The sequence below is a fragment of the Microtus pennsylvanicus genome, chromosome 6 (assembly GCF_037038515.1).
Source record: "Microtus pennsylvanicus isolate mMicPen1 chromosome 6, mMicPen1.hap1, whole genome shotgun sequence".
Taxonomy (NCBI): domain Eukaryota; kingdom Metazoa; phylum Chordata; class Mammalia; order Rodentia; family Cricetidae; genus Microtus; species Microtus pennsylvanicus.
The window spans coordinates 72,682,717-72,698,895 of record NC_134584.1 but is presented as its reverse complement, the minus strand read 5'-3'; the positions used below and the strand labels follow the sequence as shown (position 1 = coordinate 72,698,895).

General features: G+C 39.3%; 1 long non-coding RNA gene and 1 pseudogene across 1 annotated transcript in view; one reads left to right on the top strand and one right to left on the bottom strand.

Annotated features, from left to right (window-relative positions):
- Positions 1-13,387, bottom strand: part of LOC142852872 (uncharacterized) — a 33,193-nt gene extending 19,806 nt beyond the window's left edge. Inside the window, exon 1 of the long non-coding RNA XR_012911011.1 lies at positions 13,284-13,387. This is a non-coding gene — a long non-coding RNA (uncharacterized LOC142852872). The remainder of the gene's footprint in view (positions 1-13,283) is intronic.
- Positions 13,388-14,646: 1,259 nt separating this feature from the next.
- On the top strand, positions 14,647-14,767 carry LOC142853215 (small nucleolar RNA SNORA24; annotated as a pseudogene).
- The last annotated feature ends 1,412 nt before the right edge of the window (positions 14,768-16,179 follow it).

Genomic DNA, 16,179 nt, shown 5'->3' with positions numbered 1-16,179 from the left:
AGGAGTTCAACAGAGAAAATTTGCAGCATTTACTTATGCCTGGAGCCCTGTTGTGTACAGGCCACTTGCGTTTTTGGTTAGAGACCGTTGGTTCAAGTTCAGGACTGAGAATGTCAACAGATGCAAATGCTTAGAGGAAACTGTCATCAAAATAGAAAATGCTGCTGTAAACCCCACCCCTGGACCAGCTCTTTCTCTTATACAATAAAGGGGTAAAAATAAAAAACAACTGTGTTTTAGAATATCATTAGGAATGATGTGTGGCTCTAAAATGTGCTGGGGAAGACATTTCTCCATTCAAGAACTCAGCCCAGCTGCTCCAGTATGGAGTCTGTGTTCATACATAGTTCTGGAACTAAATGGACTTGCATTCTAACGATATGCTCTGACAAGTACAGCTCTAAGAGCTAGGAAGGAAGAAATCTGCAAAGCAAGAAATTCTTGTCTGTCGACAAGAGGTCTTTAGAAGGCAGAACTTTCATTTTCTTAAAGCAAAATCACCAATCCTTCTCATCAGCCTGCTGCTTACAAAACAAGAGCAGATTTGTGGTTAATCTACAGCTGCAGATTCAAAACAATTTCATTGTTGGCTTTTCTTTAGTGATGTAAAAATAAAACAACCCCCAGAGTGAAGAGCAGAGATGTGAAGAAGGGAGTAGTTGAAAAGGCTACGGAGTAACCAACAGGCTTGACTGTTAAGCCATGACTAGTTTTTAAATCTTGTTTTCTTATCCCTTAGACTTCCCTTTTCTTTCTGAACATTCATACAGACCCGCAGAGTTTACAGAGATGTATAATTTTCTACTACCAATTCTTGTTAAGGATTTCCCAGATTTTAAACTACTGCCTGAATCATGAAGTTAAAGGAATTGCTAAAGAACCAAGACAAAGAACCAGAGGATGGATAGCCAACATTTCAGTTCTTCCCCACCAGTTTTTTGCCTTTGAACAAAGAATTTCTTCACTTTGAAGGTTCATTCCCTTTCTAGGAAGTAAGGGAGGACAGATTATTTACTCTTAGATTTCTTCTAACTCAATCTTTTTCTGACACTAGAAATACATACTTAAGCACAATATGTTATCTTAAAGTTTTCAGTAGCCACGTAAAAACGTTTTAGAACAAATAAAATGAATTAAATAATTATTCGTTCATCCTAGCATATTCAAATTATTAACAATTCACCAAATAATCTCTATAAAAATATTACTACTTTATAATAGTATTAACAGCTTACAATCTACTAGACCTTCATTATGCTATGTAATTGATAAAAATATTCTCAATTCACAGTCACAGTTCAAGTCCTCAGCAAGCACTGTTGGCTAGTGTTTAGGGCAAGGTAATTTTATACTGGCACTGGACATTATTCCAAAGACTTTCTATTCTGGTAAGAAGTTCAGTTTTGTATCCATATAACTGTTTCTGTTACAAAAGATTACCTCTGTAGAAGGAGAAGCAGGCTGCATTCCTGCCGCCTGGCTCCTGGCTACCTGGCTAGCTTATGCCCCAAAATAATAACACGAAAATTGTGTTCATTTAAACACTGCCTGGCCCATTAGTTTCAGCCTCTTATTGGCTAATTTTCACATCTTGATTAACACATTTCTAATAGTCTGTGTAGCGCCACGATGTGGTGGCTTACTGGGAAAGATTCAGCAGGTCTGACCTGGTGGCTGGCTCCATGGTGGCTGCCCTGGAAGGGAGAGGCATGGCATCTGCCCCAGAGAAGAGATTGCCTAACTTCCCTTCTTCCCAGCATTCTGTTCTGTTTACTCCACCCACCTAAGGGCTGGCCTATCAAAAGGCCAAGGCAGTTTCTTTATTAACCAATGAAATCAACACAAAGCAGAAGACCCTCCCACATCTACCTCTTACCAACACATTGCAGTCACCAGCAGTAACTGGTAAGATACCTAGATTACTCAACTTCTATAGCAAACCTTTGATTAATAGCAGCTCATCTCCCTAAAATATATTTGATCTTCAAGTTTTCTTGATTGGTTGTTAGGTCTTGACTCTGAACAATTGGATAAAATATAATTATGAATTAATAGTTTAAAATATCTGTGCACTTTTGAATAGTATTAAAATACTAGCTGAACCAAAGGGTTAATGTTTTTATTTTTTTTACTTTTACAGAAACCAATTTTGGAGAAACCAGTCACTTGCCTTCTATAAATCATGTTCTATACATCAACCTTCCCACAAAAAAAGTAAAAAATCTGAAATATAGCAAGCAGTGAAATTTTAATAGGTCACATATTATTTAACCACTGTACTGTTTTCCAGTGAACTCAACAAATGGTCTTGAATACTTTCTACTGGCCATACTCTGTGTTAAAGAGCATGTGGTTTAATTCAAAGGTTTCAATAGGCCCATTGTCAGAGGCTCTGCCATGTAAGGGGTGAACAGAGGTGATGAGGTTTTTATTTTACAATCTCTTTTCTCCCCTCCAAAACTGATATATTTCTAAAAGGACTCCTTTTTATTCCTTCAAAAAAATTCTTCCTAGAAAACAAAATGTACTGCATTTTGAATATGCTGTAAATTTAAAAGTAACATACATTGTTAAAGAAAATATTCAGACAAATCAGAAATCTCTGTAATACAAAGTAAAATATTTCCTCTCTCAAAGCATTATCCACATGTGCATAGCAGTGGCCACTGTTGGAAGTGATATCCCAGAATTCTTCAAAAGCATAGGTGTATGTGAATATAATGCACATGTGTGTATACATATGAACATGTATACAAGTTCTGAGAACATGTTTTTATAGTAACATGATTATGATTATGAATAAATGTAAGTAACATAGAAGTAGATAAAAATGGAGTAGTCTATAGTTACATGCAATATTTTAAGAGCTATTTTAAGTAAAGTAACATATGGTTGTAGAAGAATAAATTTTTCCTACTGCACATTTTTACAGTCTAAAAATAGTTCTGTGTATGTGGACTTTTAAAATTTCACATAAATATATATGCAGAGCTACGAAATGTTTTCAAATAGTTATCATTGTGAAATATGCACAGGTAGTGAACAGATCAATAAAGTAAATTCCTGAACATCAGCACATAAACTAAACTGTAAAACATTGCCACCCTTCTAGAAATCCCTCATTCCCAATTCTTGATCTCCACTCTGTACAGACTCCTTCCCAAAGGCCTCCACTATTCCTTTTCTGCCAGTAGTTCCTCTACTTTCTTAATTTTACCATGTATGCATACATCTGTAAACACTTCCTGATTTTTTTTTTTTTTTTTTTTGGATTTTCGAGACAGGGTTTCTCTGTGGCTTTGGAGCCTGTCCTGGAACTAGCTCTGTAGACCAGGCTGGTCTCGAACTCACAGAGATCCGCCTGACTCTGCCTCCCAAGTGCTGGGATTAAAGGCGTGCGCCACCACCGCCCGGCAACACTTCCTGATTTTAAGTTTGTTATTTAAATGTTTGTTATTTATTCCATATGTAAGTTTGTGTACCTCTGTGAGTTTATGTGCACTGTGTACATGCAGGAAGAAGCCAGAGTGGCATGGGATACCCAGAACTGGACCTACATGCACTTGTGAGCTACCACGTGGGACCTGGTCCTCTCCAAGAGTAAGTGCTTTTAACTGCTAACCCCAGCTCCAGATTTTAGGGCTGGCATTTATGAATAGAGAGATAGATCTATAGATCATATGTATTTCTTTAGTCTAACTTCTTTTATTTCAAGTACGATCTATTTTTAAATCACTTAGATTTGATTCACTTAGATTTGCAATATAAAATCAAACATTCACTGACAAATAATTTAACATTTGGGGCATTTACATTCACAGTTTAGTTATTTTAAAATTAAAAGGCAAAATATAATTGTAAAATAAGAAGGTGGCATATCAATTATTTCAGAATTACTGAATTATTCAGTGCTAAAGACAGTGAAGTAGCAGGGCTTTTCCTATTTCCAGACCCCTCTCTAAAACTTATATTTTGTTAAATGAACAGTAAAAATATTTGGAACACTAATGCTGCTTTCACTTCTTCTTTGCAATTTTTGGTGCTGGGGATTGAAGCACAACCTGTGCTAGGCTAGCCCTCTACTGAGCCACAGCCCCAATCATAAGCTGTGTTCACTTGTTTGCCAGCACTCACAGTTACTAGAGAAACTTAGTAAAATATTTATTAGTATTTAATACCTTTAAATATGACCCTAATATATCAGGATACAATCTTATTTATTGTGCTATATCCAAGGCAATCCAAATTATGATCATGGTAGCAAAACAGGTTATTTCTCACTCATATAACAATCTAGTGCAGTGGACAGTGGACAGGGTGAAGAAGACAGCCCTAGTCTAAAAGGTTGCCTGTATGGTAGAGGCTGTTCTTTCACAATGTCCTTATTTTCAGAATTGATAAAGATAAAAAAGGAAATTGAGATAAATAATTTCTCATGAGGAAAAACAGAAGTGTACACATTCTAATGCCAGACAGTACGATCCCTAGGCTGGGGTACATGCTGTACAGATATGAAGATATGAGTTTGATCCACAGCATCCACATGAGAATTTGGGTGTACTGGCACATATATCCAGGTGGATCTCTGGGGCTCATCAGGCAATCAGACTAGGATAATGAGTGAGTTCCAGGTTATTGTCTCAAAAATAAAATAAAGGAACCTAAGGAACAACAACCAAGTTGACCTCTGGTCTTCACAAAGAACAGTCATGTGCACACCTGAACACACACACACACATACAAACACAAATGCAAAGCCAAGAAAAAAGTGACCACAGCTAATTATGAAATAGTTGAGGGTGGGTGGTTTCTGGCTCCATGCCCACATGCCTTCCTCAAGTTGGCATCAGTTGGCGTTAATGTCCAGAAAGAAAATGGATACTGGAGGTAGTGCTAGTCAGGGCCAGAGCTGGAAATTTCCTTAACTCCTATGTTTTCAAAATGTCACTAGCCATTGAGCTAGAAAGACATTCTTTTCTATTTAATTTAAAATTGGGGCTACCACATACCCTTAAAATCCCATGCTCTATCAGAATTTACTAGGATAACCAAGTATCAATTTATCACTGATAAGAATCGATGAACAGAATACCTAAATCTATATAGTTCAAGTCAAGAATCTTAAGAGGACTCTTTTACTGACTCTTCAGAAAATTATGAGGTGAATTACTATTATTGTCTGACTACAGATGAATAAATCACAATGGCGTAGAGGCCCTTGCCTGTGCTTCAAAGTTAGTCTTTACTGCAGGCTAAAGACCTGAACAAGTCTATGTCTGTACACCAAGGTCTTACCATTTACTAGCCTTTATATATGTTCAACATAAAATTTGTTGAGATCAATGTTGGGATATAGCAATTTAAAACGATACGATTGTTAGTAGAAAATATCTGAGACAGGCCAAACCCAAATTTTAAAGGTATTAGCTGTCATTCACTGACAGACGTCAGTCTTGCTGGAGCGGGTGTCTAAGCGACTCTTGTCCCTGTACTCCAGCGCTCTACAACTGTGATCTTTTCCTGTCCTTACCCAGAAATGTCTTCTGACACCAAGTCCTAGGAAGTTAAGCAATGGTATCAGACATCTCGGGGAAATACACAGGATCACCAATCTGTGTATCTGCAATAACATGGCATGCTCCTGGCCATTAGTAGAGAGGGGACGGTCTCTTACCTACTTTCCAAACCAGATATATAGCATATTCAGCATGGAGATTGTCCCATTCGTGAATATCTTTGGTCTCCAGAGGTTACTAAAGGCATCGGGTAGCACACAGTGAAGATACCCAATACTTCTTCTTTAATATCTCCCAGGGTAAAGTGGTTTGAAAATGAAATGTCTCTTGTAGGACCCAGCTGACGGTACTGTTTTAGAAGGTGTAGGGTGTAGAAGCTATGGAACTTTACTGTAGATGAGACACTATAGATAGATCTTGAGATTTTACCGCCAGGCCCACTTCCTGTCTCCTTCTTGCTTCCTGACTACCAAAAACAATGTGAGCATGTATTTCATGCTCCTACTGACATGCCTTTCCCTTGAACTCAACACAATCTCCTTTATAAGCACATCTTCACTTGGTTTCTTAACTGTAGACATTGTGTGACTACCTTCTTCACACTCCTATCATGCTTTTACTGCTATGGTGGACTATACCCATCAAGCAGTAAGCCAACATTAACCCTTCCTCTCTTTTTTGTCAAGCATTTGGTCACAGCAATACGAAAAGTACCTAAAACACAAGGTATGGTTTTAGGCCAAGAAATAGAAGGAGGGAGCAAAGTATCCCTGTTCTTCTGCCCCAAGCAATATCACTATTCCTTTTACTTACATTCTTTATCTTGAGTTGATATTATCTAGCATACTACACTAAAGATAAAACTCAAAACTTATGTTGCTTTATAAACAATACTATCGCCGGGCGGTGGTGGCGCACGCCTTTAATCCCAGCACTGGGGAGGCAGAGGCAGGCGGATCTCTGTGTGTTCGAGACCAGCCTGGTCTACAGAGCTAGTTCCAGGACAGGCTCCAAAGCCACAGAGAAACCCTGTCTCGAATAAAAAAAAAAAAACAAAAAAAACCAATACTATCAGAAAATATCTTAATAGCATACTTAAAATTTTTCATCTGTACTATGACCTGAAGACTAACTTCTTGCATATGTGTATATAATCTCACCATATAATATATAATATATGCATGCTAGAAAGAACTGGTATATAATGCTCTTAGTGCTGACTTTTTAGGTTATAGAGTGCTGTGAGACAATGGTCTTGTACCCTGTCACTGATATTGCATTGTTTTAATAAAACACTGATTGGCCAGTAGCCAGGCAAGAAGCCTAGGCAGAGTGACCAGGCAGGAAGTAGAGGCAGGTGATGAGAACAAAAGAATTCTGGGAAGAGGAAATACTTAGTCTGCAGTTGTAACCCAGATGCAGAGGAAGCAAGATGAAAATGCCTCACTGATAGAAGGTACCAAGCCACGTGGCTAACACAGACAAGAATTATGGTCTAATATAAGTTTTAAGAGTTAATAAGAAGCCTGAGCTAATAGGCCAACCAGTTTGTGATTAATGCAGACCTCTGTGTGTTTCTTTGGGACCAAATGGCTGTAGGACCAGGTGGGACAGAAACCTCAGCCAACAACAGTTTCAGGTAACTGGGTTGTTGTGCTTTTTCTCTACTTCATTTTTCTACTTTGTCTATAAAAAAATTATCAACATTACATGATTGGCAGGGCTCCAAAGCTTCTAAAATCCATTATTCTTTAGTATGAACCACATTTGTACTTTTTCAGAAATGTACTGCAATCTTTTGGATATTGCCGCCAATTTGCTGGAGAAGGCAATAAAGCTAGGTGTGAATTCATTCCCCATATTTGAAAATGTTAATCCATTCAATAGCATAATTAACTAGCCACCCAGTAACCCAACTCATTACAACTCACCAGACTCCAAACATTCAATCAAGATGCTCTTCTGCTCCACATGAGCATGCCTGATTTTAGTATCCAAATCATATTCAATATGAGGCTATGCATTTCTATATGACGTTACTGGATAGGGAGTTAAAGTTTCTAAAGAACAAAACTTACCATGCTTTGAACTGAAAAACTGCGTGACTTAAAATCATTAAAAATCTGAGCTTCGGCCAGGTGTGGTGGTGGATACCTTTACAGCCAGCATTCAGGAGGTAGAGGCAGGGGGAAAGATCTCTTACCTCACAAGCACATGGACCTGAGTTCTACCAGGTAGCACATAAATAACTCCTACAACATCAAAGCTTGGGAACTTTACTATCCCTGGTCAACCAGTCTAGCTGTTGTGTAATAGTATCCTCTAAGACTGAAACATTTCATTCCACAGGGAAGCATCTTAAACAGAAAAGCAAACAACCCATAAAAGCTTCAAAAAGTCCCTGAAACTGACCAGATTCACAAGGCCTCTTTCAGAGTGAAGCTGAGCGTCCCTCTAAGACTGAAGGAAGCAGAGCCGCAAAGACACTGCAAGACCAGACCACCTGCGTGGGAGAAGCAGAAACTAGCCGGCAGCATAGGAGAGCTTTAGACCACCTGGAGAAGGCACTCTCTAGCCTGTTGAGCAGCCTGCAGACTGTGCAGTGTGCTCCAGGTTCCCTACTTTTATTATCAACCACCCATGCTGGGGTTGGGCTCTGTTGATGCTTTTGTCTTTTTTTTTTTTTTTTTTTTTTGGTTTTTTGAAACAAGGTTTCTCTGTGGTTTTAGAGCCTGTCCTGGAACTAGCTCTTGTAGACCAGGCTGGCCTCGAACTCACAGAGATCCGCCTGACTCTGCCTCCCAAGTGCTGGGATTAAAGGCGTGCACCACCACCGCCCGGCGATGCTTTTGTCTTTATTGTGCTCCTGGAAGCAACTTCTCATGCATACTTCCATAAGTAACCTTTCACCCATATTCCTGTAAATAACCCCCAATAAAACTCATTGGTTCACCAAGTTGAGTTTTAATGGTATAAGTACTCTGGTCTGTCATGGAATCCCTAGCTGGGGTGAATAAATGTGTGTGTAGAATCTCCCCAGGCAAAGATTTGTCACACCATACTAGCCTAATGTTTGAGAACAAACTAACAGGAGACCCTATTACGAAGCACATGGATGAATTTCTTGAGTATGATACTCAAGGTTGTCCTCCGGCATATACACATGCGTATACACGTGTGCTTATCCCTACACAGGCATGTGTGTGTGTGTGTGTGTGCATTAAGAGTAATGAATCTTCCATACTTTATAGTAGAGCTAGTGTACATTTGTTGTTAATGTGTTATGCTTTCTAAACAGAACTTAATAACACAAACGGTTCTAAATAGTTTTATTTTCTAATAAAAGAACAAAAGCATAAGCATATACATCCATGTCAGTATCTATTCGCCTAGAATTTGAGACCCCAGTCTGATTCTCAACCTAACTGCATAATAAAGCCATGTAAGAGTTTATACGATATGCCAATGCCTAAGCCCACCCCAAATTAATTTGCTCAAAATCTTGGGACATGTTTTGGGTATGGTATTTGAAGGAGCACAGAATATGTGGCTCTGGCAGCCTTGCCCTTCTCCCCCATTCCCTCTGCCTTGATAAAAAAAAAAAACAGTTAAGATTATATTCCTAAGCCTTGGCACCAAGTTCTATTCCCTTATTTGAGTGCTTCTTTCTCCTGATGCAGACTACCAAGGTCCAGCAATCAGAAGCCCCATTAGGCTCACCTAATTAACATGCCCAATTAAAATTAAACACCTGATCCTAACACAGGTTTCCCCTTTTACCTTTATTAACCAATATTTGCCTACATACCCTGTCTATCTCCTCTCCATTCAGGGGCGGTCCTTTGTCTCCCAGAGATAAATATCCCTGGCCCTTTCCTTTGTCCCCTCCCTCTTCTCCGTTGTCCCCTATCTCCTTTGCCACTGCACCCTAGTTCATAGTAACAGTGACCTCCCCCCTTTTTCTCTTTGTAAGAATGACCCTGCAAGGTCATTTGCTGCTATTTTCTGGCTGAGACAGAAAGCAGCCTCTTTAACTTTTCTTCCCTGCTTAATAAAGGATCTCTCTGTGAAAACAGGTGTTTGGGTGTGGTTCGTGCCTAATCAAGCTTCTAGAAGAGAGCCTCTGCTATGTGGGAGTCCCCTTTAGTATCTATTTCCCCAACATTAGCCAATGGTTGTGAATGCTTTTGCATATGATAATCATTAATGCTTTACCCATGACATAAGGACTATTGTCACCTCCACTTACTTGAGATGAATTGAGACTTATCAAAGTAAATTTTCTTAGCCCCTCTAGGACAACAGATCCAACATCACACAAAGGCTCTATGGCACCTAGATTAGGCTATCCATTCTCATGGCCCTTCAGCCTACCTTGTCAGAGCCCTTCAGCCTGTCTTCCCAGGGTCCCTCAGCCTATATTCCCAGCATCCTTCAGCCTATTTTCCAGGGTCCTTCAGCCTATGTTCCCAGGGCCTCAGCAGTCCTCACAATTGCTGATGCTATAGAATTTATACTCAACAAAGATGTAGCTATGGGTAAATAACATTAAAAAACACAGATTGATTTTATTAAAGTCACCAGCACAAATACAATAGATGAGATCAATTATTTAGAAACACCTTGAGCCAATTAAAGTTGAGTCAGCACTGTGTTGCTGGTAGTGATTAGGAATGAGTCCTTGGCAGGAACAGAACCTCTTCAGTTCACAGTCCAAAAGACTGTTAAATGGTGCAAATTGAGGATTCCAAAAATCCAGAAATGTTTTATTAGGCCAAGTATTATTTATAAATGAACCACGAGCACTGGGTTCATTTCTACAAGGGAAAGATTCTTAGGATTCTTTTCTGCTGACTGAGGAATTCTGAATATAAATACCAGGTCAGCAAATCTGATTACCTTTTAGGATTGTCAGCTATTTAAAAAAAAATACTTTTTAAAATTTTATGTGTGATGAGTATTGCCCGAGGTTTTCTGTCCTGTCCATTCCTGCAGCCGTTAAGTCCCAAAGAATCACACAGAGGTCTACGTTAATCATAAACTGATTGTCCCAGTAGCTTAGGCTTCTTATTAACTAATTCTTACAATGTACATTAGCCCATAATTCTTGTCTGAGTTAGCCAAGTGGCTTGGTACCTTTTCAGCGAGGCAGTCGCATCTTGCTTTCTCTGAGGCTGGGTCACGACTGTAGACTGCGCTTCCTTCCTCCCAGCATTCTCATTGCTCCGCCTCTATTTCCTGCCTGGTTGCCCAGCCTATAATTCCTGCTTGGCTACTGGCCAATCAGCATTAAAAATAATACAAGTGACAAGATAAAAGATAAAATTGTCCCACAGCATATGAGAGCCTTGCCCTCATGTATGTATGTGTACCACAGTCATATAGTGACAATGGAGGTCAGAAGGGTGGGATCCCCTGTAAATAGTTACAAGGTTTTTTTTTTTTTAATGAGGTACCATGTATGTGGGAATGGAACCTGGGTAATCTGTAAAAGCATCAAGTGCTCTTAACAAACCAGATGTCTCTTCAGTCCTGGTTTGTCAGCTATTATCAACTGAGACAAAGTAGTTGAAAACGGAGAGATGTAATTTGGTTCATTGCTTCAGGAGCTTTGGTCTATGGTCTACTAGCTCCATAGCTTTGGGCCTGGACAATAGACAAAGAATGTCATGGCAGTGGGCACATATGGGAGAGGATGTTCACTCTCCTTGGAGAAATACCATAGGAAAGAAGCAGATGTACAGAGGCCTGGGACAAAGCATATCTTCCCAGTGTGTGACCCTAGTAGCTATTTCCTAATCTTCCCACTACTTCTCAACATTGGCACCAGATTTTAAATCCATCAATGGGTTAATCCATTGACAAAGTCAGAGCTCTCATTTCACTTCTCAGTTATTGGACCTACTAGCTAGGGTCCAAGGCTGCAACCCAGTATCTTTCTAGGAGATACTTCATATTCAAACAAACACCTGTTGTATACGTATAGAAACAACTTACACAGGTTTGTGCAACTGCTTTGACTCAGACACTAGATATGTTTCATCTAGTCTAAGTAACAACAGAGGGAAGTGAAACCCCTATTCAAAATGGATTAAAACTGTTGATGTGGCAGATAATATTAATGTCATACTAGTTCTTCAGAACAGCTAGTGGGTAGTCTAGGCTTTCATTACGTGTGGCAGCATCTTCAAATTACTTTTAAAAGTAGGTCATGGGTACATTCCTGAGATAGAGGCCTATAACTCCTTAGAGATTCCTGTTGTATTGTGGAAGATGTCATATGAGAGTGTGCCTTATTTTTAGAAAGAAAACAGGGTAGAAAGCAGCAACTTCTGTCTTGTCTCCAGCATGACCATTATGGAATGGAGCAACACAGTTTGATACCCCTTGGCTATTATCAGGGGACCAATTATTAAATTCACAACTAACCTAATAGGATATTGAGTAACATCATTAAGGGCACAGTAAGGTAATAACTGATTAAAAAAGAACCTTGTGAAATTCCCTAGGTGTCTATGCCTGGGCTATACACTTATCAAATCCTATCTGCGGGTGCACAGATAACCTGAAAGTAGAAATTGTCTAACTAGTAATTTCTAATTGAAAAAAGTCTAGCTTAAGTCTGTGTGTTGAATACTTATTGAATACTATGTCTTAGTTTATACCTAAGAATTTTAAATTAGTTATTGTTAAACCTGAAATTCAGTCATTAAGTCTCATAATACTTAAACTAAATGAAATACAACATTTAAAGTTTAGTAAGAGCAAAAGAATTTGTCTGAGAAATGTGACAACTAAAAGTGCTGAAAGCAAGGGATTAAAATGCAGATTATTGGCTACTTCCCAGACCTGCTAACCCTCTCAGCACCAGGACCCAAGGATCTAAATTTTAACAAGCTCCCAGGTGACCCTCGTGTATAGTAAGGTCTAAGAACCTCTGCCGAAGGGTGACAATCCACACCTAAAAATCGTTCATTATCACCAAATGTTAGAAAGTGTTGTTTTTCTAACAGAACTTTGATTGCCCACAGGAAACCAGTACTTCTTAGTATTAGAAACAGTTCCGTTGCAGTTTAATTTCCTTTTATCTGGGGATATCGTTATTTATGTCCTGAAGACTGCCATAGAGGTGCTGAGGAAACCTGGCCTAGCCCATCTAACCCTATATGACCGTGGGCTCAACGTGTGCCCTCTTCTGAGCTTAATCACAGGCTCTTTCCTTTGAATGCTCATTCATCTTTTCTAAAGTAAGAAAAAATATTATTTTTGTAACTAATTTTTTAAAGTACCTCTTTCCTGACCAACATTTTAAAACATAGGGTTCAGTATTGCTCTTTTCAGTGTATTTATAACAGTTTGTCCCCTGACTATAAAGATTTCCACTCCCAAACAAATATTCTGTCTTTTAAAATACTATACCTAAGCCTGTCAGAGCTAAGAAAAGGACAAATACAAAATAAAACAGAGAGAAAGGCATACCTTTAAGGTATGCAGGCAGACCTATCGTCTGAGGAGCTCAGGAACTTCCCACAGTCTCCAAGATTACTGCCTGAGTAGGAAATTTTGTGATTTGGGGAGAAAACACAAAGCTTAGAAACTACTTTTTTAAAAAAAGAGTAATGCAAAAGGTACCTTTCTTGTCTTTTTTTTTTTTAAAAAAAAAAGTTGCAATGCTTGTTTGTTTTGAGAAAATAACAGCCAGTACATGATGAAAACAACATTTCCATACTCACTGAGCTCACACACATAATGGAAATTGGAGCATACCTGCTATGAAGACAAGAAGTTCAATTTCCCGAGCACTAGAAATCAAACCACTTTTATAAAGAAAATTCTCCCAATCAGACATCATTCAGTCCCACTCTCATAAACATCGCTTCTCAAACGCGGTCTTAAGCCGGATGAGTCATCACAGCTGGGTGCCACCAACGGCCACTCAATCCGACAGGAAGCTGCTTATTAATGACTGGTAAGTTATTACCATAGTCTGGCCGCTAGGCAGACGCAAGCGCCTGTCACAGGAGACCATTTCTTGGGAAGCCCTCAAGGGAAGTTTTGGAAAGGGGAGTTTAGTAGATGGCTTTCCTGTAAATTTTTTGTGTTTTGATATTGATTTGGGAAAACACAACATAAATACCATAGAAGCTGAGGTCTCACTCTACCCAATAAAGGAGGAAATGAAGATTACCTAACATTTATTTTAGGTTTATAATCAGCGTCTAAGTTGAACTTAAGAGACAGTAAAATTGTTGAGAAATAATTCATTTGCTTAAGATGACTGAAAGGAAAATTGGCTAAAGTACTTCACAGACATCTTCTTAGCAGTGATTTACAATAAACATGATTGTGTAGCACTGACAAAGAGTGGACACACAGGTCAATACAGAGCCCTGAGGCCAAAAATAGGCCCACGCAGACACTGGTCGATGGATTTTTGCCACAGGTGCAAAGGTAATTCAGTGAACTGTCTTTTTAACAAACAGTGCAATGACAAATGCCAGAGAGTGAAGCAGACACTATCTTGTACAAAATTAACTCATAATGAGCAACAGAGTTAAATACCGATGGAAACTTCAAAGACTTGGAGGGAAACAAATGCATAAGAAAATCTTTGTTATCTTCATCTAGGCAGAGTTCTTAAACATACCACCAATGTATTATCTATAACAGAAAAAAAATGATAAGTTGAACCTCATCAAAATTAAAATCAAGCTTGCCTTGCCAAAGAGAGTTTTAAGAAATAAAAAAATAAAAGCACAAAGCCAGGACAAATGTTGACATTTACTGACAAAAAAAAAGTGTGTGTGTGTGTGTGCGCGCGCACGCGCGCACATGTGTGCTTATGCATTGTGCGTGTGTCTGTGTATGTGTGTGTGTATCAAAACTTAAATGATATAATACTTTTTAATAGTACAAAAGATGTGAAGAGTTTTCAAAATGAGACACACATGGTAAGTTAAGACATGAAACCAGCTCTGTAGCTTTAGTCCCTGGGGAAATGCAAATTGAGGCCTCAATTGAGACACTACTATTCTTAAAAGAAACACTGAGACCAGTTAAATCTAACAAAGTCTACATGGCCGAGAAAAGGGGCTGTAGAGACACACATTATTCCACAGGTGCAGGTGACATTCATAGCCAAAGTAATAATATGCATAAAGAAACAACCTCATGGAAGGACTTGCTCTTGCTTACTGGCAAGGCTGTCCCCACTTAGATGGATCAGATTCTGATTTGCACAAGTAACCATCTTTACTGTTAAAAACCTGTGGGATACCAGGATATGGGAATGCTTTTCAAAAATACTACTAAAGTCTTTCTAAGGAAAGAAAAAGGAGAAGGGGGAGGGAGGAGGAGGAACAACCTGATTGATCAAAGTGACTAACTTTTGCAGTGTGTGATTGACTGAGTTTAGTTGCTTGATATCCTCTAATCCTGGCTTTAAGGCTACAGAACCACAATGGCATCACAAAGGAAGCTGAGAAAGGAGAAACAGGAAGTTGAGGCAAGCCTGGATGACATAGGAAGACTCTGCCTCAAATTAAACAAACTGAACCACCTATCTTAGAGTACTATTTGATGTGATGAAACGCAATGACCAAAGAGACTTGGCGAGGAAAGGTTTATTTGGCTTAAACTTCCATATTACTGGTCATCATAGAAAGTCAGGACAGGGCAGGAACCTGGAGGTAGGAGCTGATGCAGAGAACATGGAGGGGTGCTGTTTACAGGTTTGCTCTTCATAGCTTGCTCAACCCGTTTTTTGTTTTGTTTTGTTTTGTTTTTAGTTTTTTTTAATAGAACCCATAGCACCACCCACAATAGGCTGGGCCCTCCACCATAAATCACTAATTAAGAAAATGCCATACAGCCAGATCTTACGGAGGCATTTTCTCAATTGAAGTTCTCTCTTTTCAGATACCTCTAGGTTGTGTTAAGCTAACTGTGGTGGTTTGAATAGGTAAGAATCCTGTAGACTCATGAGTTTGAATTCTTGTCCCATAGGGAGTAGCACTATAAGGGATTTGGCCTTGTTGGAATAGGTATTGCCTTGTTGGAGGAAGTATGTCACTGTGGAGTTTGAGGTCTCATACACTCAAGCTCTGCCCAGTGTGGTACACAGTCTCCTGTTGCCTGCACATCAAAATGTAGAACTGTCGCCTCCTCCTCCAGCCTACATGTTGCTGTTTCACACTACGATGATAATGGGCTAAACCTCTGAACCGTAAGCCAGCCCCAAGTAAATGTTTTCCTTTATACGAGTTGCAGTGCTCATGGTATCTCTTCATAGCTAACTAAGACACTGACATAAAACTAGCCAGCACCACACCCCCAATCCAAAGGCACTGACAAAGGTCAATTTTTAGTTTAGGTTACAATTTATTTCCATACCAAGCTAGGATATAGTTTACTATCTAAAGTAGCTATTTTGGCAGGGTGGTGGTGGCATACGCCTTTAATCCCAGTACTTGGGAGGCAGAGGCAGGCAGATCTCTATGAGTTCGAGACCAGTCTGGTCTACAAGAGCTAGTTCCAGGACAGGCTCCAAAGCTACAGAGAAACACCCTGTCTCAAAAAACAAAACAAAACAAAAAAGTAATTCTAGGGGCTGGAAAGATGGCTCAGAGCACTAAGCTCTTTTCCAGAGGTCCTGGGTTCAATT